Genomic DNA, 25,790 nt, shown 5'->3' with positions numbered 1-25,790 from the left:
CCATTTCGAAAAGTGCACAAAGATAAATAAAAAATGGAGTTTGTAAACTTTTGCCTTAATGATCGATTTGCAAGAAAACTGAGGTTAACTGCAGCATTCCCAGAGCTTCTCTGATCCAGATCAGCTAATTCAGCACAGGGCAGGAATCCAGCCTGGAATCTCAAGGGGTCTGTGTGTGTCAGTACCATATTGGACAGTACATTTGTCAAAGCTAAAAGGCATAGAAAGTGGGAGATATTTATACTGTAGGGTGAGGGAATGAAAGATGAGTCATAGCCACAGAAACAAGATGACAAAGGGTCACCTGGACTCGAAATGTCAGCTCTTTTCTCTCCTTACAGATGCTGCCAGACCTGCTGAGATTTTCCAGCATCTTCTCTTTAGGTTTCAGAGTCCAGCGTCTTTTATTTAAAGTTTGCAATTCTTTCTGAAAAATAACAGAAAGTTATTTGGGAAAATTAAATCACACAGTGGTGAGTGCAAATCCTCACTTGTATCCTCACTCAAGATCGATGGACAGGTCTCAAAGCATTTATTACTGATGTCTGAGATATCACACACTTTTACAGTTGGGAGTTTCTATGATTGCATTAGCTGCAAATTAATTACAGGGAAAAGCAAGCATTTTTCATTCTTAAAGACAAATTTCCACCCCCTGCCTCTCCACATCTATTTACAGAGTAAGAGCACTGATGGAGAATCTATCCATGCTGCACAGCACTCTGCATGCCATTAATTAAATCTTTTGACAATATTCGTAGCTGGATAGCAACCTCTTCAATCACGGAGTTGTGGAGATGGCCATACAGCAACAAGCAGTGGCCATTTGAGAGGAATGGTTTTAAAATGAATTGCAAGGACTCCCAACAGCACAGCATGTCGGTTTACTTTGCTCACCATGTGAGCCGAGAAGATCTTACTGGCTACTTTTCTAACCTTATAGCCAGGAAATAATTATGATTTCATAATCACGTTGGTTGCTTTGGTTATAGAGTAGTGTTAGCCCAAGATCACATACACCTTCTCCACCATTCAATATGGTCATGGCTGATCTTAGAATTCACCTCCACTTTCCCATCACCCCCGCCCCCATACATCTGAGAGACCAAAAATCTCTCTATCCCAGCCTTAAACATATTCAATGATGGAGCATCCACAACCCTCTGCAAAATTATAACACTGGGATCTATTCAATAATGTGGAAAAATGCCTCGGTCTATCCTGTGCACAAGAAACAGGACAAATCCAACCCGGATAATTGCCATTCCATCGTCTACTCATCATCATAGATCATCATAGGTCCCTATGGTGCAGAAGGAAGCCATTCGGCCCATTGAGTCTGCACCGACCACCCAATCCCACCCAAGCCCTATCTTCATAACCCCATGCACTTACTAGTCCCCCTGATACTAAGGGGTAATTTAGCATGGCTAATCCACCTAACCCACTTATCTTTGCACTGTGGGAGAAAACCGAAGCACCCGGAGGAAACCCATGCAGACACGGGGAGAACATGCAAACTCCACACAGACAAGCTGAGAATCAAACCCGGGTCCCTGGCGCTGTGAGGCAGCAGTGCTAACCACTGTGACACCATGCCGCCCAGTCTATTCTCAATCATCGGCAAAGTGACGGAAGGGTCAACAACAGTGCTATCAAGTGGCACTTACTCAGCAATAACCTGCTCACAGATGCTCAGTTAGGGTTCTGCCAGGGGCACTCAGCTCCTGACCTCATTACAGCCTTGGTTCAAACATGGACAAGACAGCTGAATTCCAGAGGTGAGGTGAGAATGGCCAACCCCAAATATTCACTTGCCCTATCACTGATGAATAATGGTAGCCATATGTACCATTACAAGATGCACTGCAGGAACTCACCGAGGCTCCTTAGACAACACCTTCGAAAACCATATTGTTATCAAAGAGGACCAGGGTAGCAGATACGTGGGAGAGCTACCACCTGGGGATTCCCCTTCAAGTCACTCACCATCCTGACTTAGAAATATATTACCGTTCGTTCACTGTCACTGGGTCAAAATCCTGGCAATTGCCTCCCTAACAGCACTGTGGGTCCACCAAAATCACATGGACCACACGGGTTAAAGAAGGCAGCTCCAAACTACCTTCTCAAGGGCAATTATGGATGGGCAAAAAATACTGGTCTAGCCAGGTCAATGATGCTCATATCCCATGAACAAATGAAAAAAAGCACAGAACCCTGTCCTTCGCAAACAGAAAGGACATGCCCACACATTGCGTGTTTTTCAATTGAACAACCTGTGGCACTGCCATTTCAATTCATTAACCATGGTAATAATGCCTTGACCGATCAGAGTTGACCTGCCTGGCTTGCATTTAAACAAAAGCTTGGTGGTTAACTGTTCCTGCTGAATTCTCCGTGGCAACGCATCTACCAATCAGAGTCCACTTTCCAACCCAGAAGGGAAAAAACAGTAAAAATGGAAGTAAGGAGACTGGTCCAAGCTGTTTGTCCTTTCTGAGAGCCAATCAGCACCCTTTCCTCATGCAGTATAAATTGTTGTTGCCTTTGAGATTTTTTATTCTTGTGAATCTGTCCTGGTGAGTGTAATACAGAAAGCTTCGACAGCCTGTTTATTTTTGCAGCAAACACCTTTGTTATGCACTGAAATCTCAGATTAGTGCTTCAATGCGGAACATTCTATCGCAAAGGCAAGGGTGCTATCAATTGAGCCAAATTAATATTGATAATTTATTGGGTTTGTCGACAGCTGTCTGAATGAATCCGTTAAACTAAGTTTAAGGGGGAATGTTAACTGGAAAAGTGAATGGGTTTATGAGTAGCTGGCTGGCTCAAAGGAGTTACACTGCCAGCACATCAGAACACCAGCAACAAGCCACTGGTGTCTGACTTTAACCTCAGCACAATCTGCTGCATCCAGGAAACACTGTCAGGGAGCAGTTATAAAATGCAAAGTCATGATTAAGAGTTGTCTCTACTCCAGACTTAAACTTTGACCTTGACTTTTTGTGCTTCTGATTTAGACATTTTTTTGTTCTTCCCTGGGATGTGAGTCTTGTGCACAGTCTGAGTTGGGCATGGTTCTCATGGAATCCCCACAGTGCAGAAGGAGGCCATTCGGCCCATCGAGTCTGCACTGACTCTGACAGAGCTTCCCACCCAGAACCTATTCAAGGATGGCATGGTGGCGCAGTAGTTAGCACTGCTGTCTCACAACGCTAGGGACCCAGGTTCAATTCTGGCCTTGGGTCACTGTCTATGTGGAGTTTGCACATTTTCCCGTGTCCGCATGGGTTTCCTCCGCGTATTCTGGTTTCCTCCCACATTCCAAAGATTTGCAAGTTAGGTGGATTGGCCATGTTAAATTGCCCCTTAGTGTGAGTTGGGGGATTAGCAGAGTAAATACGTGAAGTTGCAGGGATAGGGCCTGAGTGGGATGCTCTTTCGGAGAGTCCATGCAGACTCAATGGGCTGAATGGCCTCCTTCTGCACTGTAGGGATTCTATGATTCTATTTCTGTAACCCTGCGTATTTACCCTGTTAATCACACTAACCTACACATCTTGGGACACTAAGGGGCAATTTAGCATGGCCAATCCACCTAACTTGCAAATCTTTGGAGTGTGGGAGGAATTCAGACCACCCGGAGGAAACCCACGCAGACACGAGGAGAGCGTGCAAACTCCCCAGTCACCCAAGGCCAGAATTAAACCAGAAATAAAGAGGTCCCTGGCACTATGAGGCAGCAGTGCTAACCACTGAGCCACCTCACCACCCCAAATCAAAGTGGAGAATGTGCTCTTAGATTTTTCCTGTGCGCCTATCATTTTTACATTCGTTTATGGGATGCAGACATGGCTGGTTAGGCCAGAATTCATTCCCCATCCATAATTGTCCTTGACAAGGTGGTGGAGTGCTTCCTTCTTGAATGGCTGCAGTCCCTGTGGTCTCGGTAGATTTGAGGAGTAGATCTGGGGGGGAAGGGGGGCTTGCTGTTAGATGCATATTGACAGTGTCATACCACTCACCATTCCAAACCTGATGAGTTCATTAAACATTCTGGCATTGCATCCAGAAGCTTGGCATTACCCTCCTGCTACTCATCTCTTCAACAATTTCCAACCATGCCTTTGCGTCTTTGGTGGCATGCTTCCTTCAGACCATCGACCCGATGGGCCCTTACAAAGCACCAATTTCAGAGAGGCATGAAGCATGGTGCTGCCTCACTCCAGGTGTGTTCATTGCTCCAGCTTCCAGCTCTGCTTCAAAACCTGCACTCTACCAGGAACGTTTCTCGGTCTTTTAGTTCTTGGTTTTTTGGCTAAGGTCAAACGTCAGATCAAGCCCAAGATCAGGTGCCAATCCTTGTCAGCTTGGACCTTGTATGTCTTTCTTATGGGGACCAAGAACTGCAATCACTTTGAATTTGAATTGGTTTTTGGAGAAAACAAGGAGATGGATTAAGGGCTTGCCCTGTCCAGTCTCTGCATTGGCTTTATAAATTTAAGAATGCAGTAAAATACTTTTTTAAAATAGTTGAGTTGAATTTGATGGATGGAAGCCATCATCATGTGATGATTGGCCAGGAAACTAGGAATCATAGAATCCCTACAGTGCAGAACAAGGCCATTTGGCCCATTGAACCCGCACCAACTCACTGACAAATTATCTTACCTAGGCCCACTACCTGTCCCTATCCCATGGCTAACATTAGGAACATTCTTCCTGCATCTAGCCTGTCCAGTTCCATCAGGATTTTATATGTTTGAATGAGATCCCCTCTCATTCTTCTAAATTCCAGTGAGTACAAGCCCAGTTGATCCAGTCTTTCTTCAAATGTCAGTCCTGCCATTCCGGGAATCAGTCTGCTGAATCTTAGATGGACTCCATCAATAGCAAAAATGTCCTTCCTCAGACTAGGAGACCAAATCTGCGCACAATACTCAAGGTGTGGCCTCACCAAGGTTCTGTATAACTGCAGCAAGACATCCTTACTCCTATACTTAAATTCTTTTGCTAAGAAGGCCAGCATACCATAACTTTCCTCACCGCCTGCCATATCTGCATGCCAACATTCAACAACTGTTCCACCATGACACCCAGGTCACGTCGCACTTCCCCTTTTCCTAAACTGCCACCATTCAGATAATAGTCTTCCTTCCTGTTTTTGCCACCAAAGTGGATAACCTCACATTTATCCACATGATATTACATTTGCCAAGTATCTACCCACTCAGCCAGCCTGTCCAAGTCACCCTGCAGCCTCTTAGCATCCTCCTCACAGCACACACTGCCATCCAGCTTAGTGTCATCTGCAGATTTGGAGATATCGCATTCAATTCCTTCATCCAAATCATTAATGTATATTGTGAACAGCTGGGGTCCCAGTACTGAACCCTGCAGTACCCCACTAGTCACTGCCTGCCACTCTGAAAATGACCCATTTGTTCCCACTCTCTGCTTCCTGTCTGCCAGCTAGTTCTCTATCCATATCAATACATTACCCCCAATACCATGAGCTTCAAGTTTGCTCACTAATCTCTTGTGTGGGACCTTGCCAAAAGCCTTTTGAAAGTCCAGATACACAACGTCCACTGGTTCACCCTTGTCCACTCTACTGGTCACATCCTCAAAAAATTCCAGAAGATTTGCCAAGCATGATTTCCCTTCAGTGAATCCATGTTGACTTGGGCCGATCCTGTCACCGCTTTCCAAATGCTCAGTTATTGCATCCGTAATAATTCACTCCTTTTAACTACACATCTTGGGAAACTAAGGAGCAATTTGCCATGGCATGTCCACCTAAGCTGCACAACTTTGGACTGCAGATGCAAATGCTGCATTAACGAGCCATTAATAATTGGAATTCTGAAACCTTTGACCTCTCCTCTCGCTGTTGCACAACCATCCTAACCAGCAGTTTGAAATGTTAAAATACAACTCTAAGTCCTTCATATATAATTAATAAAGTAATGATAAGTCATCTCAGCTGAGGTAGTGTGTTTCATGGATTTTAATTGTCAAGTCCACTTAGGTACTTGAGGCATTTCATAATGATATCCTGGCTGAAAGAAGGCGGCTGCCAATCATTTATGGTATTTTTATCCTTGCAAGTGAGTCTCACAATTTGTCTTTGTTCTGAAAAGGGGTTGGAGAGTTTGTTATTGACTGGATAAGAATCTGCTGTCTTTAATCCGAACGCACTTGACAGCGACATTTATCTGTGCAAACCGCCTTTTTGACGGTAGCACAGTGGTTAGCACTGCTGCCTCATGGCGCCAGGAAGTCAGGTTAAATTCCAGCCTCGGGTCACTGTCTGTGTGGAGTTTGCACATTCTCCCCGTATCTGCGTGGGTTTCCTCCGGGTGCTCCGGTTTCTTCCCACAGTCCAAAGATGCGCAGGTTAGATGGATTGTCCATGCTTGATTCTGAGGCCAGAATTTTACTGCCTCACCCATCCCGATTCCAGGGCGGGCGAGCTCGCAGAACGGAATTCTCCGTTGGCCTCAGGCAGGATTTTATGAGCCTCGCCCGAGCGAGGTCATAAAATCCCGTCCTTAGTGTCAGGGGGATTAGCAGGGCAAATACGGGGGTTACGGGGATAGGGCTTGTGTGCGATTGTTGTCGGTGCAGTATTGGTGGGCTGAATGGCCTCCTTTTGCACTGTATGAATTCTATGATTCCATTATATCCCTTTCATAGAATTATAGAATCCCTACAGTGCAGAAGGAGGCCTTTGCATCCATTCAGATTTGAAAGCAGACTGTCGATAGAACTCTTTCCCTATATTATGAATTTTTTAAAAACTTCTGCAGTGAACGATGAAATCCTGTGAGATAGTCAATTACAAATCAACTTGACATCACAGAGGTGGGAACAGGAGGAGGCCATTCAGTTGATTGAGCCTTTTCCACCTGTTCAATGATCTGTAGCTTAACTCCATCCACCCACCTTATCTTCCCAAACACAGATCCAATCTAAATGTGCCAACTTCAGAATTCAAGAGAACCTCAAGTTGTTTTATTCTTTTGGAAACGAGTTTGAGAGTTTAATGTGAAATGTGATTTAATTTGATTCAAGGTTGTAGCGATTTTTGCTCTATTTCAGGGAATGACTTGAGAAGAATTACTTTTTAATTTCGTCTGTTCTGAAAGCGGTCGAATTGAGCGATATTAGTCATCTTCTGAAGTGATGTGGGTGTGTAGCAATAATCTGGACACAATAAATGGGTCTATTATTTTTCCAAACTATGCTAATCTTACATTACCCTGCCAATGAACTGTCTCGCATTAGTTGATTTGAGTTATGTGCTTCCCGGTGGGAGTTGAATACACTATTAGGCTGAATCAAAAGTTTCCACTCAGACCTGAATAATAACAATAACTATTTCCAGATGAAAGAAGTCATAAACCTTCTTGTTAGTACGGATTGGAAAGCATGCAATTGCTATTAATTATGCTGTTGTATACACACAAGACAACACATGGAGTGTGACTGTCATTATAGCTCCCCAAGACTGACATTCTGAAACGGAGATATGAAGGATGCATTAAACTGAACTTAACTAAGGCCAAGTCTGCAATGATAATCCAAATTCTGGCATATTAAGATGAATCCAGTTAATGATGTGTCGCTATTACTCCGAACCTATTTTTTAATCTGATGGCAGCATTGCAGAATGATTTCCCAGGCTGAGAGATATCATAGAATCATAGAAACCGCACAGTGCAGAACAAAGAACAAAGAACAAAGAACAGTACAGCACAGGAAACAGGCCCTTCGGCCTTCCAAGCCTGTGCCGCTCCTTGGTCCAACTGGACCAATCGTTTGTATCCCTCCATTCCCAGGCTGCTCATGTGACTATCCAGGTAAGTCTTAAACGATGTCAGCGTGTCTGCCTCCACCACCCTACTTGGCAGCGCATTCCAGGCCCCCACCACCCTCTGTGTAAAAAACATCCCTCTAATATCTGAGTTATACTTCACCCCTCTCACCTTGAGCCCGTGACCCCTCGTGAACGTCACTTCTGATCTGGGAAAAAGCTTCACCCTATCTATCCCCTTCATAATCTTGTACACCTCTATTAGATCTCCCCTCATTCTCCATCTTTCCAGGGAGAACAACCCCAGTTTACCCAATCTCTCCTCATAGCTAAGACCCTCCATAGAAGGAGGCCATTTGGCCCATCAAGTCTATACTGACAACAATTCCACCCCAGGCCCTATCCCCACAACTGAGCAGATTTACCCCCACTGATCCCTCTACCTACACATCCCGGGACACTAAGGGGCAATTTAGCATGGCCAGTAAACCTACCCCGTACATCTTGGGATTGTGCAAAGAAACTGGAGCACCCAGAGGAAACACACGCAGACACGGGGAGAACGTGCAAACTCCACACAGACAGTGGTCCAAGGCGGGAATTGAATCTGGGTCTCTGGAGCTATGAGGCAACAGTGTTAACCACCATGCCGCTCCAGATTTTGCTGATCAGGGGAGATTAGAGCAAACTGGATTTAGTTTCACTAGATGTGAAATTAAAATGATGTTAGGTCAATCATAGAAGGAGCAACATGGCAGCAAAATTGTGGCATTTAACTTCTCTGACCAGACTAACCCCTGCTGCACATCCCACTTTCCTCACCCAACCTCAATGAAACACCAAGGAATGAATTTTTGCCTGTTGGGTGTGTGCGTGCTCTGCCTGCCCAGAAGTGGCTACAAAATGTACTTGAGGCTGTGATTGGCCCCGGAACACTATTTCATGCCAGCTAACCAATTAACAGCAACCTGCATGAAACACGCGTTGGGATAGGCTTGGCGTTGCTGGGGACGGTGGGAAAAGAGCAGGTGACAAGGAAAGAGAGGGCACTTCTAATGAGGTCCCTCAAGAGGACAGCTGCTGTGGAGCTGCAGACCTGTACAGAATAAAATATAATGGAAAAATGCTGCAAAGAGTGTGTAGACATCTCATTCTACAGAAATCTCAGTCCCCAGACACCTTGTTTCATTTTGTTTCAGCCCAGACATTTCATCCTGCCCTGGGTTGAGGTTGAACCCAAAATATAAAGGCCACCTGGCCAATCGCACCCCCCCACCTCAACACCCCCCCACCCACCCCCCCACATCCACCACCCACCCCCCCCCCCCCACCCCCCCCCCCCCCCCCACCCCACCCAGTCCCACCACCCAAATTTGATGGTATTAAACAGGAACTTTCAAAGGTTGATTGGGGAGTCTGTTGGCAGGCAAAGGGACAGCTGGTAAGTGTGTAGCTTTCAAAAGTGTGTTAACTAGGGTTCAGGGTAAGCACATTCCTTTTGGGGTGAAGGGCCTGGCTGGTAGAAGTAGGGAACCCTGTATGACTCGGGATATTGAGGCCCTGGTCAAGAAGCAGATGGAGGCATATGACATGTGTAGGCAGCTGGGATCAAATGGATCCCTTGAAGAGTGTAGAGGATGTCGGAGATAATAAAAAAATCAGGACAGCAAAAAGGGGACACGGGATTGCTTTGGCAGATAAGGCAAAGGAGAATCCAAAGAGCCTCTATAAATACATAAAGGGCCAAAGAGTAACTAGGGAGAGAATAGGACCTCTTAAGGATCAACAAGGTCACCTATGTGCGGATCCACAAGAGATGGGTGAGATCCTAAATGAATATTTCTCATCAGTATTCACTGTTAAGAAAAGCATGGATGTTAGGGAACTTGGGGAAATAAATAGTGATGTCTTGAGAAGTGTGCATATTACAGAGAAGGAGGTGCTGGAACTCCAAAAGCGCATTAAGGTAGATAAATCCCTGTGACCCAATGAAGTGTATCTCAGGATGTTGTGGGAGGCTAGGGAGGAAATTTCAAGTTTCCTAGAAGAGATATTTGAATCATTGACAGCCCCAGGTGAGATGCCAGAAGATTGGAGGGTGGCAAATGTTGTGCCTTTGTTTAAGAACGGCTACAGGGAAAAGCCTAGGAACTACAAGCTGGTGAGCCTAACGTCTAGAGTGGGTAAGCTGTTCAAAGGTATTCTGAGTGACAGGATCTAAAGGTATTTTGAGAGGCATGGACTGATTAGGGACAGCCAGCATGACATTGTGAGTAGAAAATCATGTCTCACAAAATTAATTGAGTTTTTTGAAGGGGTAACCAAAAAGGTAGATGAAGGCAGTACAGTCGATATTGTCTACATGGACTTTAGCAAGGCCTTTGACAGGGTACCTATCACATTGTAGGTTGTTGCATTAAGCTCAATCTCACAGGATCCAGGTAGCCAATTGATTACAAAATTGGTTTGGTGACAGAAGTTGTGATGCTGCCGGAAATCCGGCGCTGGGAGACGCGAGTGGGCCAGAACTCCCAGCGTGGATCCAGTGCATTGGGTGCCACTGGAATCTCCTGGTCCACTGCTTTAAAAAATTAGGGCAGCAGGATTGGAGAATCGCCCCATCTATGTGTTTGTTAAAGAAGATCTAATGCATTTGTGTTTACTTAGGTTACCCCTGGGGTTACAGAATAGGGGTTTGATTAGGTCAATTAATAGAGACAGAGTCATGTGATTAATGGGTGGAACTAAGCTTACAGGAAAGGAAGAGTTTCAGTTTCATTTTAAAATACAAGCAGTTGCTGTCTGGGCCACCAGAAGAAAGCAGTGTCTATCTGTGTCTCTTTCCAGAGATAATTTGAAAGCTCTAGGACTGTTAACCTAAGTCACAAGCAATTATGCCTGTGTTTTGCTAAGTAATTATAAAGAGGAGTTGAAGTCTATAATCAAATTTTTGCTTGATTGAAGCTCATAGACATAGTTTCGCAGTTAAGAATTGCATCTTGCCATGTTTAAGTATTGTTCAATTATTAAAGATTAAGCTAATTAATTTGTTATAGTTAAACCATGTTGTTAAATAAAATTTGTTTTGATAAAAGCTCTCTGGTTTGTCAGTGGAATCATGCTTGGAGTGAAACATCTTATCCTCACACGAATAGAAAAACAGAAAATTGTTGGGGCCTAGTCTAACATTGTAATATAACTTGGGGTTATGGATCTGGTACCCTAACAAAATAAACATTTTGGGTGAGATTCTCCGGCCTCCTAGCCACATGTTTCTCGCCGGCTGGGGGGGTGGGGGGGGGCACGGGTGGGGGGGGCGGTGGCATGTTGTTTGTGAGTGGCAGGATTCTCTGGTCTTGCCGCTGTCACTGGGAATTGCCATTAAGATCACACGATGCTAGTGGGAGACCCACAGGTGGGGGTGCGCCATCAGAACCGGAGAATCCCGCCGGCATGAACGGCCAGAGAATTCCGGCTCTTGATTTTAATATCCACATCCTTATTTTCGAATCCCTGCATCGCCTCGCTATGTCTGTAATCTCTTCCAGAGCCACGATCCTTCAAAATAGCTGTCCTTCTCTAACTCTGGTTTCTTAAGCATCTTTGATTCTAATTGCTCCATGGCCATATATTTAACAGCTTAGTTTGTGATCTCTGGAATTCCCTCCTTCAACCTCGCTGCCTCGCTACCTTGTTTTCTTCTTTTAAGGCACTGCTTAAAGTCTATCTCTTTGATCAAGCTCATTGCCATCTGTTCTAATATCTCTTTATGTGGCTCCTGCCATGTTTTGTTTCTTGATGCCCCTGCTTTGTTACACTACATTTATTTTATTCATTTATTAGTCACAAGTGGGTGGCACAGTGGTTAGCACTGCTGCCTCACAGCGCCAGGGATCCGGGTTCAATTCCTGGTTTGGGTCACTGCCTGTGTGGAGTTTGCACATTCTCCCCGTGTCTGCGTGGGATTGCTCCGGGTGCTCCGGTTTCCTCCCTAAGGTGTGCGGGTTAGGTTGATTGGCCGTGCTAAATTCCCCTGGTACTAGCGAGGGTAAATTCATGGGGATAAGGGGGTAGGGTCTGGGTGGGATTGTGGTCGGTGCAGACTCAATGGGCCGAATGGCCTCCTTCTGCACTGTAGGATTCTATGATTCTATGATTCTAAGTGGCTTACATTAACACTGCAATGAGGTTATTGTGAAAATCCCGTAGTTGCCACACATAGGTGCCTGTTTGGATACACTGAGGAAGAACTTAGCATGGCCAATGCACCTAACCAGCACGTCTTTCGGACTGTGTTCATATGTTCATAAGTTCATAAGATATAGGAGCAGAATTAAGCCATTCGACCCATTTAGTCTCATCCACCATTCGAACATGGCTGAAATGCTCCTCATCCCCATTTCCCTGCCTCTTCCCATAATCCTTCAACTCATTACCAATCAAAAATCCGTCTAACTCCTCCTTAAATTTACTCACTGTTCCAGCATCCACCACACTTTGGGGTAGCAAATTCCACAGATTCACAACCTTTTGGGAGAAGTAGTTTCTCCTCAACTCTGTTTTAAATTTGCAACCCCTTATCCTAAAACTATGATCTCTCGTCCCAGAATGCCCCACAAGAGGAAGCATCCGCTCCACGTCTACTTTATCCATACCTTTTATTATCCCGTATACCTCAATTTGATCTCCCCTCATTCTTCTAAATTCCAGAGAGTATAGGCCTAAGCTGTGGTGGGAAACAGGAGCACCCGAAGGAAACCCACACAGTCACGGGGAGAACATGCAGGTTACGCACAGGCAGTGACCCAAGCCAGGAATCAGCAATGTGAGGCAGTAGTGCGAACAACTGTGCCACCATGCCGCCCCTAAAAAGGTGTTTTACAAAAAAAATCTTCTCGTTGTTGCAAACTTGGTGAAAATATGAAAAAGACCACTTTTTGCCAATTGGCCGAATGTGATTGAAAACTAACATTTTTCTTCAACAGATACATCCATTATTCAGAAAAAAAACAGGCTATTGAGAGAGAAGACTAAAATTGGGCTGGATACCAAGTATCACCCTTGACGTTTGCAGAAACATTTAACCTGACAAGCCCCTGAACTACCTAACCCATCAGCCAGGACTGATTAGACAAGAATCAGACAGCAACACCATTTCTCTATTGAGAGGGAATCTGCACATCCACAGCTGCAGAAAACTGGAGATTTTTTACAGAGATACATTTGTCAGGAACCTCAGGGATGACAGTACGTGACATAGGGACTGAGAACAGAATAAAACATTCTCCAGTGATTCTCTTGTACAAGGTTACCCTAATCTTTAGTGCCTATTTACTGACAATGCCATTCACCATCGCTACCATTGATACTGGTTGTATCACAGCTTGGTATGTTTGGCTCCTGCTCTTCCCAAGACAGCAAGGAACTACAAAAGGTCATGAATGTAGCCCAGTCCATCTTGCAAACCAGCCTCCCATCCATTGACTCTGTCTACACTTCCCGCTGCCTCAAAAAAGCAGCCAACACATTTAAGGACCTCACGCACCCCGGACATTCTCTCTTCCACCTTCTTCTGTTGGGAAAAAGATACAAAAGTCTGAGGTCATGTACCAACCATCTCAAAAACAGCTTCTTCCCTGCTGCTGTCAGACTTTTGAATGGACTTACCTTGCGTTAAGTTGATCTTTCTCTACATCCTAGCTATTACTGTAACACTACATTATGCACTCTCTCTTTCCTTCTCTATGAACGGTATGCTTTGTCTGTACAGCGAGCAAGAAACAATACTTTTCACTGTATGTATAATAGTAAATCAAATCAAATAAAAATCAAATCACCATTGCATTACAAGTAATGGGGCGGTGGGGGAAATAAACTGATGCTGTTACTATAGGCACAACCCATCTCAATGGATCTTGGGGGAGAAAAAAATAAGAAAAATTGAAATTATTAAAGGGGGAATGACCATTAGCAAGAAAGATTCACAACCGGGCTGAGTTGCTACAACACTAAGAAACAAGCTGAGAATGAAGCTGCAATAATTTCTAACAGACGGCAATTCACATCACTACAACTGGGGTCCCCGGTGATTTTCACTAAAACACTCAAGTATATTAGGTTAGCATTGAATCTGGATAGCGTGTTAAATAATCTGGTAACAAGGCACTCTATTAGCATGACACTGTTAATTTAAATGAACGAGACACCCGCTGTTTACTTTCTCACCTATTCCCTAGTTTTGTTCCCAGGACAAAGCCATAGGCCAAGTCCTGAAACATTATTCCATCAGTTCTGAGCAAAGGTCATGGACTCAACCAAACCTGCTGATTAGTTCCAGCATTCTTCATTTTTAATTTCAGATTTCTAGCATCATTTTAAGGCGAGAGGGGAGAGATACAAAAGGATCCAGAGGGGCAATTTTTTCACTCAGAAGGTGGTGAGTGTCTGGAACGAGCTGCCAGAAGCAGTAGTAGAGGCAGGTACAATTCTGTCTTTTAAAAAGTATTTAGACAGTTACATGGGTAAGATGGGTACAAAGGGATATGGGCCAAATGTGGGCAATTGAGACTAGCTTAGTGGTAAAAACGGGACGGCATGGACAAGTTGGGCCGAAGGACCTGTTTCCATGCTGCAAACCTCTATGAATCTATCTGCATGGAACATGATTTTATGGCCTCGCTCTTCCCAAAACCGTAAAATCCCACCCAAGGTCAACAGGCCTTTCCATTGTCCGCCCCTTGCCTGCTCCGATTCCCGTGGCAGGCAGGGCTGTAAAGTTCTGGCCATTGTCTTTCAAGTCGATTTAATTTGATTTGATTTATTATTGTCACCTGTATTGGTACATAATGAAAAGTACTGCTTCTTGCGTGTTATACAGGCAAAGCTTACTGTTGATGAGAAGGAAATGAGAGGGTGCAGAATGTAGTGTTACAGTCATAGCCAGGGTGTAGAGAAAGATCAACTTAACATTTTCAAAATCCTTACGGCAGCAGGTAAGAAGCTGTACTTGAGTTGGTTGGTATGTGATCTCAGACTTTTGTATCTTTTTCTCGATGGAAGAAGGTGGAAGAGAGTATGTCCGGGGTGCATGCTGGCTGCTTTTCTGATGCAGTGGGAAGTAGACAGTTCATATGCTTTTTCCAATTTGTAGGGAGAAAAATGCATAATGATTTAATTGTGGAGTAACATTTGTCTCTTTCCGGTCACATTTACATTATAAACTTTCCAAAAGTAAATAAAGGGAAATAAATCATTGCAAGTTCATGCCACATCAACGACTTCAATCTGTATGGAACCATAGAATGGTATAGCACAGCGGGAGACCATTCAGCCCTTTGAACCTATGCTGGCTGTACTATATGCGAGACAGAGGACAGATGAGTAAGGGATATGAAAGTCAGAAGCGAAGCAGCCTCATATTGAAAACATACATAGACCAGCCGACCTACAGATGTGGCTCAGTTGACATCATAGGGTGTGCTAATTAGGGCTAACATACAATGTTTTGGCCTCAACTGTTTTCTGTGATAGCGAATTCCACAGGCTCACCACTCTCTGGGTGAAGAAATTTCTCCTCAACTCAGTCCTTTGACAGTATCTCCTGGTTCTGGACTCATCCACAATCGGGAACATCCTTCCTCTAGCTATCCTGTTTAGTTCTGTTAGAATTTTATAGGTTTCTATAAGAACCCCCCTAATTCTTTTGAACTCCAGTGAATATAATAATCCTAACCTACTTGACCCCAAACTGAGACCACCCAAATCCCAGGAACTCTGAAACCAAAAGAGAAAATGCTGGAAAATCTCAGCAGGTCTGGCAGCATCTGTAAGGAGACAAAAGAGCTGAAGTTTCAAAACGTCAGCTCTTTTCTCTCCTTACGGATGCTGCCAGACCTGCTGAGATTTTCCAGTGTTTCCTCTTTTGGTTTCAGATTCCAGCATCCGCAGTAATTTGTTTTTACCCAGGATCCCTGAGCCACTCTTCCTCTGCAGCCTTACAGCAGCATAGAGGATAATGACCCACTTGGCGGTCACTCAAGTAAGTGTAATTTTGGAGTGTACCTTGTCAGGAAGCAGAGGAAGTTTAAAGTAATCTGTGGGCGGAATTTGAGCCCACTCTCTCCGTCCACAGGAGTGGCAGCGCAGACTCAAAATCTGGAACATTTGGAAAAACATGATTCTGGCGGCAAGATTGTGGTTTCCAATTTTGAATGAACTTCACAAGCGGAGAGATGTGGAACACGCTGGGTAAGGGCAGGGACTTAATTTGAATGCATCAGCATATCATTGCCGAGCACTCACACCAGATATTGAAGTTGTATTGAATATTCAGCTGGCGCCGGTGTGACATCATGTTGCCACTATTTACACCGGGTCTACATAAGGGCAGCATGGCGGCACAGTGGTTAGCACTGCTGCCTCACAGTGCCAGGGACCTGGGTTCTATTCCCGGCTTGGGTCACTGTATATGCAGAGTCTGCACGTTCTCCCCATGTCTGTGTGAGTTTCCTCCGGGTGCTCCGGTTTCCTCCCACAATCCGAAAGACGTGCTGGTTACCTGCATTGGTCATGCTAAATTCTCCCTCAGGGTACCCGAACAGGCGCCGGAGTGTGGCAACCAGGGGATTTTCACAGCAACTTCATTGTAGCGTTAATGTAAGTCTATTTGTGACACTAATAAATAAACTTTTAAAATAAGCATGAACCTGGTGTCGCCATCTCCGAGGGGCTATCGGAACTGTATGCTTAGATGGCCATTACTTCTCGAGCAATCCAGCTCTTGAAGGGCACCAGGAAGAATGCTGGGGATGAACAGAATTGCAGCTCGGGGGCGAGGCTCACTATCACCTTCTGGGTGGGGGGGGGCGGTCAGTTGTGGGGTGTGGGTATGTAGATCAGAGGCTTTATGTTCCCTGTGTTCTGTAATACACTGTGTTCTCTTCCAGTTGAGCTTCCTGAGTCATTGCAGCAATTTATGTTACCCTTAAAATCTGTGTACATTTGTGAAGATAAGTGGGAGTGAAGGAGTGTTGTGTTATAGTCAAACTTTTCATGTTTAATAAATATGTTTTGCTGTTGGTAAAAAATATTTGGCAGTCCTGTGACTCTGTTCATCCACATTTTCTAAAAAAAGAATATAATTATAGTCTTTTGAGCCAGCATTCCAAACTGGAAACTTCTCATCCAATAGTGACTTCAACTGGGATCATAACAAACTCTCCTCTGCATCTTACGCATCGTGCATGTTTTCCTCGCAGGAGGTACTGGAGCCATGTCCTCGGTGGGTACTCCTTGACTGAGTATCCCTCCTTGAGGATGGAAAGCAGGGACTGGGATGTTCAGAACAGTTGTGGTGTCTCCACCTCCAGGCATCTCTGTCCCTGCATTTATAATTGCACCAGAAACAGAAAATGCTGGAAAATCTCAGCAGGTCTGACAGCATCTGTGGGGAGAGAATAAAGCCAACATTTTGAGTCTAGATGACCCTCCGTCAGAGCTAAGAACAAAGAGAATCAGCAGAGATTTATACTATTGGGGTGGGGGTGTGTGGAATTGGAACTGCCACATTCCTCAGGCAGTCCTTTAACAACCTGTACCTCTGTTCTACCATTCTCGCATTCTGATCGCTTAATAAACATTTAGCACCTTCTCAGCCTTCTATATCCTCATTTACATTCCTTTTGCCCAGTTCCACTTCTCTTTTCCTCCCCCCACACCCCATTAGTATAAATCTCTGCTGATTCTCTTTGCTCTTGGTCATCCAGACTCGAAATGTTGGCTCCATTCTCTCTCCCCACAGATGCTGTCAGGCCTGCTGAGATTTTCCAGCATTTTCTGTTTTTGTTTTAGATTCCAGCATCCGCAGTATTTTGCTTTTATAATTATGCCATTTGGTTTATATTGCCTCTCCCAATTCGTCAGACCAGAATTTTGCACTTTGAACTTCTCCATGTTAAATTTCACCTGCCTTATTTCTGAAAGATAAAGGCAGAAGTTGTAACAGGCAGGATAGGACCATGCAAAGGTCTGTTGAGCTCGGGTGGGATTTTCCAGTCCTGGGGCAAGCGCGGCCAGAAAATCCCGCCCAAAGTCTCAGGCGACCATAGGCTGGTGGTGATTTAATCTGAGGATCACAACACCCCAGACAAGGGACAAGGTTGAGACGGCGGGACTTTTGTGAATAACTTCAGCCGGTACGGGAATATGAACCCGTGCTGTTGGTGCCGCTCTGCATCGAGAACGAGGTGTCCAGCCAACTGAGCTAACCAACTCCCATTCATTACTAAAGTCTGTTATTATCCATCTTGTTTACATTTCCAAATTTAGTGTCATCTGTTTTTTTTACCAAAGGCCACATCATTAATATATATCAGAAAGAGCAGTGATTCTAATTACAAACCCTTGGGAACAACACTGCATATTTTACCACAGTCTGAAAAATAAACACTTGACACTACTGCCTACTTTCCAACACAAATTTATATCCATGCTATCACAGTGAATTTAATTCCATGGGCTACAATTTTGTTACAATCAAGTGCTACTTCATCAGACACATTTTGAAAGTCCATATACACAACATCAAATACATTCCCTCATCTAGCTTCTTACTTCAACATTTCAGAATAAGTTTGGAATCAGGATTTATTCAGACTTCCAAATAAATTTAAAATATTTTCCTTCGGTTTATACACATCAAATTTCCACTGCACACTGATATTTGCAATAAGCCCCATTATTTTTAAATTCTAATGACAGAATATCAAACTTAAATTACTGCTTTCATCTCGTTCCCTTTCTTTAATTAAACTTTTAGGCCTTAATGTCATCTTTTACTCATTAAAATTTTTTAATGATCTTTAGAACACTGGATTTCTGTAAAACTGATTAGACTTGACATAAAACAGCAGGCAGAGCAGAAATGTAACAAATCTCTTCATTATTTAATGCTCTTTGCGCATTAGATACTACAAGTGTACATCCCACTATTTCACATTATGAAGATCCATATTTCTTGTAAGTCAACAAAACTCAGTAAAAACTTCGGTAGTTCTGAACAATCTACTTTTGCTCAGTTTGTATAGAATCCCTACAATGCAGAAGGAGGCCATTCAACCTATCGAGTCTGCACTGACAACAATCCCACCCAGGCCTTATCCCAGTAACCCCATGTATTTACTCTGCTGATCCATTGACACTAAAGGACAATTTAAAAGTTTTTAATGTTTATTTATTAGTGTCACAAGTAGGCTTACATTCACACTGCAATGAAGTTACTGTGAAAATCCCCTAGTCGCCACACTCTGGCGCCTGCTAGGGTGCACTGAGGGAAAATTTAGCATGGCCAATTCATCTAACTTGTATGGCCAATCAACCTAACCCGCGCATCTTCGGACGGTGGGAGGAAACCGGAGCACCCGGACGAAACGTACACAGACAATCACCCGAAGTTGCAATTGAATCTGGGTCTCTGGTGCTGTGAGGCAGCAGTGCTAACCCATCTTTTGGCATTGATTTTTGCATCTCATTTTAAGTTGCTTCTTCCACTCTCTCTGTCCCAAACACCATTGGCTAACCGTAGGTGCTAACAGACAGCCTAATATCAAAATCAAATACATTTAGATCAAATCAAATAATAGCATTACAACCTCAGCTGATGTTACTACTGGGCAATCAGGTCCCAGAGCGAAACGTTGGCTCAGTAGTTGGTAATCTTTATTTATTGTTCGAGAGAATGGGTTTGAACAGAGTCACAGGGCTGCTGATTAACTTAACAAAAAAAATGAAACACTGATTAAACAAGAACAGAACAACTATAATACACTACTCCTTCACCCCAGATTTATAAGGATACCACAAGTTACACAATTTTCTTACACTCTGATATTCTCAGTCAGTACACAGTCCTTGTAAACCAATAGATGAAATGTGGTCAGACACACCATACTCTGAAACCAAATACCAGATGCCACTCAAAACAATTTCTATGGGTTTCTCATCAAATCCCCCCAGGTGTGTGTTACACTGAGGGCCAACTGGTCTCACTGGAATTCTGACTTCTACATGAGGGTTTCTAAATTCCACTCTTGAAGAACATGAATGGAATCTTCTTCCACGCAATGTTTTCTCTTGGATGTCTTCAGCAAGGATCCACATCCAGGATTTCAACCTTTCCTTTCAGTATTCTTCTGTCCTGGAACACTACATGCATTCAAGCTTCCATACAATTGGTGGGATTTTACAGCCTCGCTCATCCCGAAACTATAAAATCCCACCTGAGGTCAATGAACCTTTCCATTGTCCGCCCCTCACCCGCTCCGATTCCCGTGGCGGGTGGGCCAGTAATGTTCCAGCCAGGTCTCATGTATCTGGCCAAGCCAACAGAAAACCATTGCTTCACAAGCTGTATTAAGGTGTCACCAACCTTAGGACCACCTCAGATGCCTGGCCCTTACTAGCTGATGTCTCCAGGTCTAATCCTGGCAGTTCTGTCTTTAACTGGGAGCCGCCTGCATCAACTTGCACCAAGACTGAACTGGAAAGCAAGGGCTCTAGTATGCTAGTAAAGTCCTGCCTTGTCTTTAACTGGTATAAATTTACAACTTAAAAGATTTTGTTAGCTACTTCATCACACTGTGTCCTGTTGCTGAAATGGTTAGTCTCAAATAGACATAATTGGAATTTAAATTGCTCCTGAGTTCAATTAACAGCAGCTTGTTCAAATTCTAATTCTTTGTCCCTTTGACCTCAGTCTTCCTGGGGCTTTCCTCTTTTTATTGACTGATTTCTAGAACTTTCTGTTCTTTAAAAAAGAGCCTGGATCTGCACCTTGAGTGCTGTAAACTACACGGCTATGGGCCCAGTGCAGGAAGTTTGGATAAGAAAGGGTACCTGGCCATCTTTGGGCTATAAGTTTAACAACACCAGGTTAAAGTCCAACAGGTTTACTTGGTAGCAAAAGCCACACAAGCTTTCGGAGCTCCAAGCCCCTTCTTCAGGTGAGTGAGAATTCTGTTCACAAACAAAATTCTGTTTGTGAACAGAATTCCCCTGAAGAAGGGGCTCAACATGAAGCCCAACTAAAGTTTTAACCCTTTCTTTGCACACAAAGCCAGAAACACAATTATGTTTAAACTTACATCATGTTCCTAATTCCCACAAACCGATGCAAATTGTTTAAACTATCTTTATTTCCTAACAACACCAAACATTTGTCAATGAGAATTGTTAATGAGTACTTCACAACCCGTTTCCTCACTCTTCAATTGTTGCACAGCCAGGAATAGACTTCACCATGTGGTGTGCCATGGTCATAGGCCCTCATTCTGCTACTTATTTCACAGACCAGCAGTGAAAAGGCAGACTTTGTGCAAAAATAAACACAGGATAAAAACACAACATTTTAAAACATTTATTATGAGTGTCACAAGTAGGCTCATATTAACACTGCAATGAAGTCACTGTGTAAATCCCTTTTCATCAACCCTTTTGGTGCAGACTCTCTACAAATTGCTCGGGAAAGTTCAATTTCTGTATAAATCGCTTCTCACATATGTTGATCCACCAGAAGGAACTCTTCAGTTGTAGACAATAAAATAAAACAAGACTTACTCCAACTCATAAATCAAAACAAAGGCTTTAACAAAGAAACTTCATTACTCCAACATTTGATGCCTCACTTGACGACCCACATCATTTTGTCATTAGTTACATAGTTTATTGGGTCAGCTGACCCTTACAGCATGTTACCCTTGCTCACACTACAACAGATCCAGGTCGGAATTCTCCAGCCATGCTGGTCTAAAAGCCGGAAATTCCCGCCCGACTGTCAATGGGGCTTCACATTGTCCGTTGCCTGTTAAAATTCCAGAGAATTCTGGCCCCAGTGTTATCATTGGGTTACATTCTAACAACATGCACTGTCTTTACAGCTAATGCTATTGTAAACAAACTTGCACCACCCCCACAGCATTTAATGAATTTTTCTCCATATTTTAATCTCTTCCAAAGCTTTACGTATTCATCCCAGAAACAAAATACTTCCTAAAAAATGCAAGCTGCCACTTTGTTTACTATCACACCTTCTTGTCCCACTTCCTATCTTAGGATTGCCTTGGCTATTACGTTTAATACTTGTGGTGGACCTCAGTTGTGCCTTTGTCCTATATGGACCACCGTTGTGTGTGTTTGTCATACCTGGACACATCCCCTTCCAGTTTGGTTCCTCCCCTCAGCACCTAGTATAAAGGTGGCTGTCTCCTCCCCCTTGCTCAGTCCAGGTCGGTTAATTGTTGGGATCTGCTCCTGATTCTGTTGTGAATAAAAGCCTACACTTATATTGGCATATCGGTAGTCTTTCGCCTTATTGATAGTGCATCAATACTGTGGCAACAAAACGGTGCAACAGGTCCAAATCACAGATCCTGCCGCTAAGCAGAATACGACAGTGTAGTCGGCTGAATTGTACCCGGACAGTTTAAAGATTTGAGTGGGAATGAAAAGCTTTCATTATTCCTGGCCACAGCATTTGTAAGTAAAAAGAAAGCAAGAAACCTTAATAATTGAGATCAAATAATATCCCTACCGAATGAATCCATAACATGTTTTTTTTTATTCATTCATTGAACACGGGCGTTGCTGGCTGGCCAGCATTTATTGCCCATCTTTAGTTGTCTGAGGGCAGTTGAGAGTCAACCACATTGCTGTGGCTCTGGAATCACACGTAGGCCAGACCAGGTAAGGACGGCAGATTTCCTTCCCTAAAGGACATTGGTGAACCAGATGTCATTCCGACAATCGACAATGATTTCATGGTCATCAGTAAACTCTTAATTCCAGATATTTTTGATTGAATTCAAATTCCACCATTTGGCATAGCAGGATTCAAACCCGGGTTCCCCAGAACATTAGCTGAGTTTCTGGATTGATAGTCTAGTGATAATACCACGAGGCCATCACCTCCCCTCATTGGATACAAAATTTGGGGATGGAGTGACAATGGAGGGCTCTGGTCTAGTTCACGAATGACATTCACTTCAATGAGTAGAATTGAATCATTCCTTGTCATGTTGTTGCATCTCCTCTGCTTGCATGGGAGGATGTGGTGAAGGAGGGCCATTGGTCAGGGTGATGGTAAAATGAATCAAGATATCATGGGGAAATGCTCCCTACCAGAAAGGGGAGGGTTGAGGAAGACAGGTTATCTCATAGATCAGGTCAAAAGATCATCCATCAAACCTGGAGGCCAGCTTATTCGAAGATGAGGGCAAGAGGGACAGAGGTAAGAGCTGAAGCCATGGGAAATGGCTCAGACTAGGTGTAGGGACCCATCTTTAGTGCAGAATCCTCAGCTGAGGAAAAGTAGGGTCATTCTTTTATGCAGGAAGCAGAGAAACTGGAAGTAGAGTACGGAATTCTTATTTTGTTATTCATTCATGGGACCAGCATTTATTGCCCATCTCTAGTTGCTCTTTAAAAGGTGGTGGTGAGCTGCCTTCTTGAAATGTTGCAGTCCACATGCTGTGGGTTGACCCATAATACATTTAGGGAGGGAATTCCAGAATTTTGACCCAGCAACTGTGAAGGAACGGCGATATATTTCTAAATGCAGATGGTGAGAGGCTTGGAGGGGAACTTGCAAGTGGTGGTGTTCCCATGTATCTGCTGCCCTTCTAGATGGAAGTGGTTGTGAGTTTGGAAGGTGCTGTCTAAGGATCTTTGGTGAATTGCTGCAGTGCATCTTGTAGATAGTACACACTGCTGCTACTGAGAGTTGGTAGTGGAGGGAGTGGATGTTGGTAGATGTGGTGCCAATCAAGCAGGTTACATTGTCCTGAATGGTGTCAAGCTTCCTGAACGTTGTTGGAACTGCACTCATCCAGGCAAGTGGGGAGTATTCCATCACACTCCTAACGTATGCCTTGTAGATGGTGGACAGGCTTTGGGGAGTCAGGAGATGAGTTACTCTCTGCAGTATTCCTAGCCTTTGACCTGGTCTTGTAGCCACTGTGTTTATGTGGCGAGTCCAGTTGAGTTTCTGCAAAAGGGAAAGGGAAAAAATAAAATTCAGGTAGCCATGGTGGACTTGAAATAGGCATCAGTAAAAAACTGATCCCCAAAGATAACGCCGGAAGAAGGCAAGGGGCAGATCATGGAAAGGTCCGTTGACCTCTGGCGGGATTTTACGGATTTGGGATAAGCGAAGCGGTAAAATCCCGCCCAATGAAGTACTGAAGGCAAGCGGTCAAGCCAGAGATAGAATACATAAAGCTACGGGAGAGGTCAAAATATGGAACAAAACCCATTAAATTCCCTTAAAAAGTCCCAGTTTCCCACCTCCCCTCATAGTTAAAGCTTCTCATTCTTCAGAGAATTGCTTCCGCATTCTCTCTCAACTTTCTTTCCAAAGTAAGATGTTGAAAATTGTACACAATATTCTGACTTCAGCCTAACCAATGACTTGTATAGGTTTAGCACTACCATTGCCTTATAATCTCTGATTCTACTTATTAAGCCTAGTCCTACTGACTGAGGACTCAGTGACTACGGCCTCTAAGACAGTGGAGGAGACAAGTATTGGAGAATTTATTTTACACAGGGAATTGTTGGAGTATCAAACACTTCATGACAGAATGGTTGAAGTGAAGACCATTGCAGCTGTTGTATATTTGCTATAACTCGGGGCAATGTAGAGATTAACCATGTTTCCAAGTGTGTAACAGGTTTATGTACCAGAGGGAGATGGTGGGATAGTGGTGATGTCATTGAGCAAGTAATCCAAAGGCCCAGATCAATGCTCGGGGGGGGGGGGTTCAGGTTCCACCATGGAAGGTAATAATTTTTCAATTGTATTTTAAAAATCTGGAATCGAAAGGTTGTCTTAATGGCGACTGGGAAATCACCATCAATTGTAAAACCCCATCTTGTTCACTAATGTTCTTTAGGGAAGGAAATCTGTCACCCTTACCTGGTCTGGCCTACATGTGACTCCAGACCCACAGCAATGTGGTTAACAATTAACTGCCCTCAAGAACAATCAAGGATGGACAAAAAATGCTGGCCCTGAAAGTGATGCCCATATCCCATGAACTAATACAAAAAAAATCACAAAATGTCTGCTCAGCTTCTAGTTTCCACTGAGGTGTCTGTTTACTTTAGCTCTGAGTCCACCCAGCTTGAACCAATCAGGCAAATGAGCATCGATTTCCAGTTAATTACATTAACAAACATTGCCTGGGAGACTCACGATCTGCCGGGCACCGGTTGCCACTCCCGCTACAGGCTGATGTCTCCCAGCCCACTGCGCTACTCGAGCAGCGCAGAGGGTGGGGAGAATTGCCCACCCCCCCCCCCCCCCCCCCCCCCCCCCCCCCCCCCTCCCCACAACCCCAGAACTTTTTTTTTCAACTTGCCATGCCACCTTGTACACAAAAAGGAACTGTTACACATTGCACCAGTCTCTCGTGCAGCTGTGAAATGTGGCCCCCTGTCACACTTACATGCAACAATCAGTTCCTAGCTCTTTACAGATGTTTGCAGAAAATACAACAATATACAACAGGCTTTAGCATAACATATCATCCAAATGGTGGCATCATCGACAGTCCTGCACTCTGCCAGTACTGCAATGAAATGTCAGCCCTTGTGCACAAGCTCTAGCGTGGGAGTATGAACCTGGAAGCTTGTGACTCAGAGGCAAGCGCGCTCCCAATTGAGCTGCAGTCCTGCCATCAAAGACACCCAATGGTTGCCATGGCAGAGATTGTACGAGAATTAACTTTGATTGATGACATCTTTCTACTTCTGTCCAGATAACATTTGGCTTCCTTCAAGGAGGTGCCTGAATGGGCCAAAGATAACAGTGCGAGACAAAGCACATGAGCGTAAACTGTCTGCAAAGCTACGGTCGAGGAAGGCAGTAACTAAATGATCAAAAACCTTTTATTCAGTATTTGTTTATGGTTCT

The sequence above is a fragment of the Mustelus asterias genome, chromosome 4 (assembly GCF_964213995.1).
Source record: "Mustelus asterias chromosome 4, sMusAst1.hap1.1, whole genome shotgun sequence".
Taxonomy (NCBI): domain Eukaryota; kingdom Metazoa; phylum Chordata; class Chondrichthyes; order Carcharhiniformes; family Triakidae; genus Mustelus; species Mustelus asterias.
Note: the sequence above shows the minus strand (reverse complement) of the source record.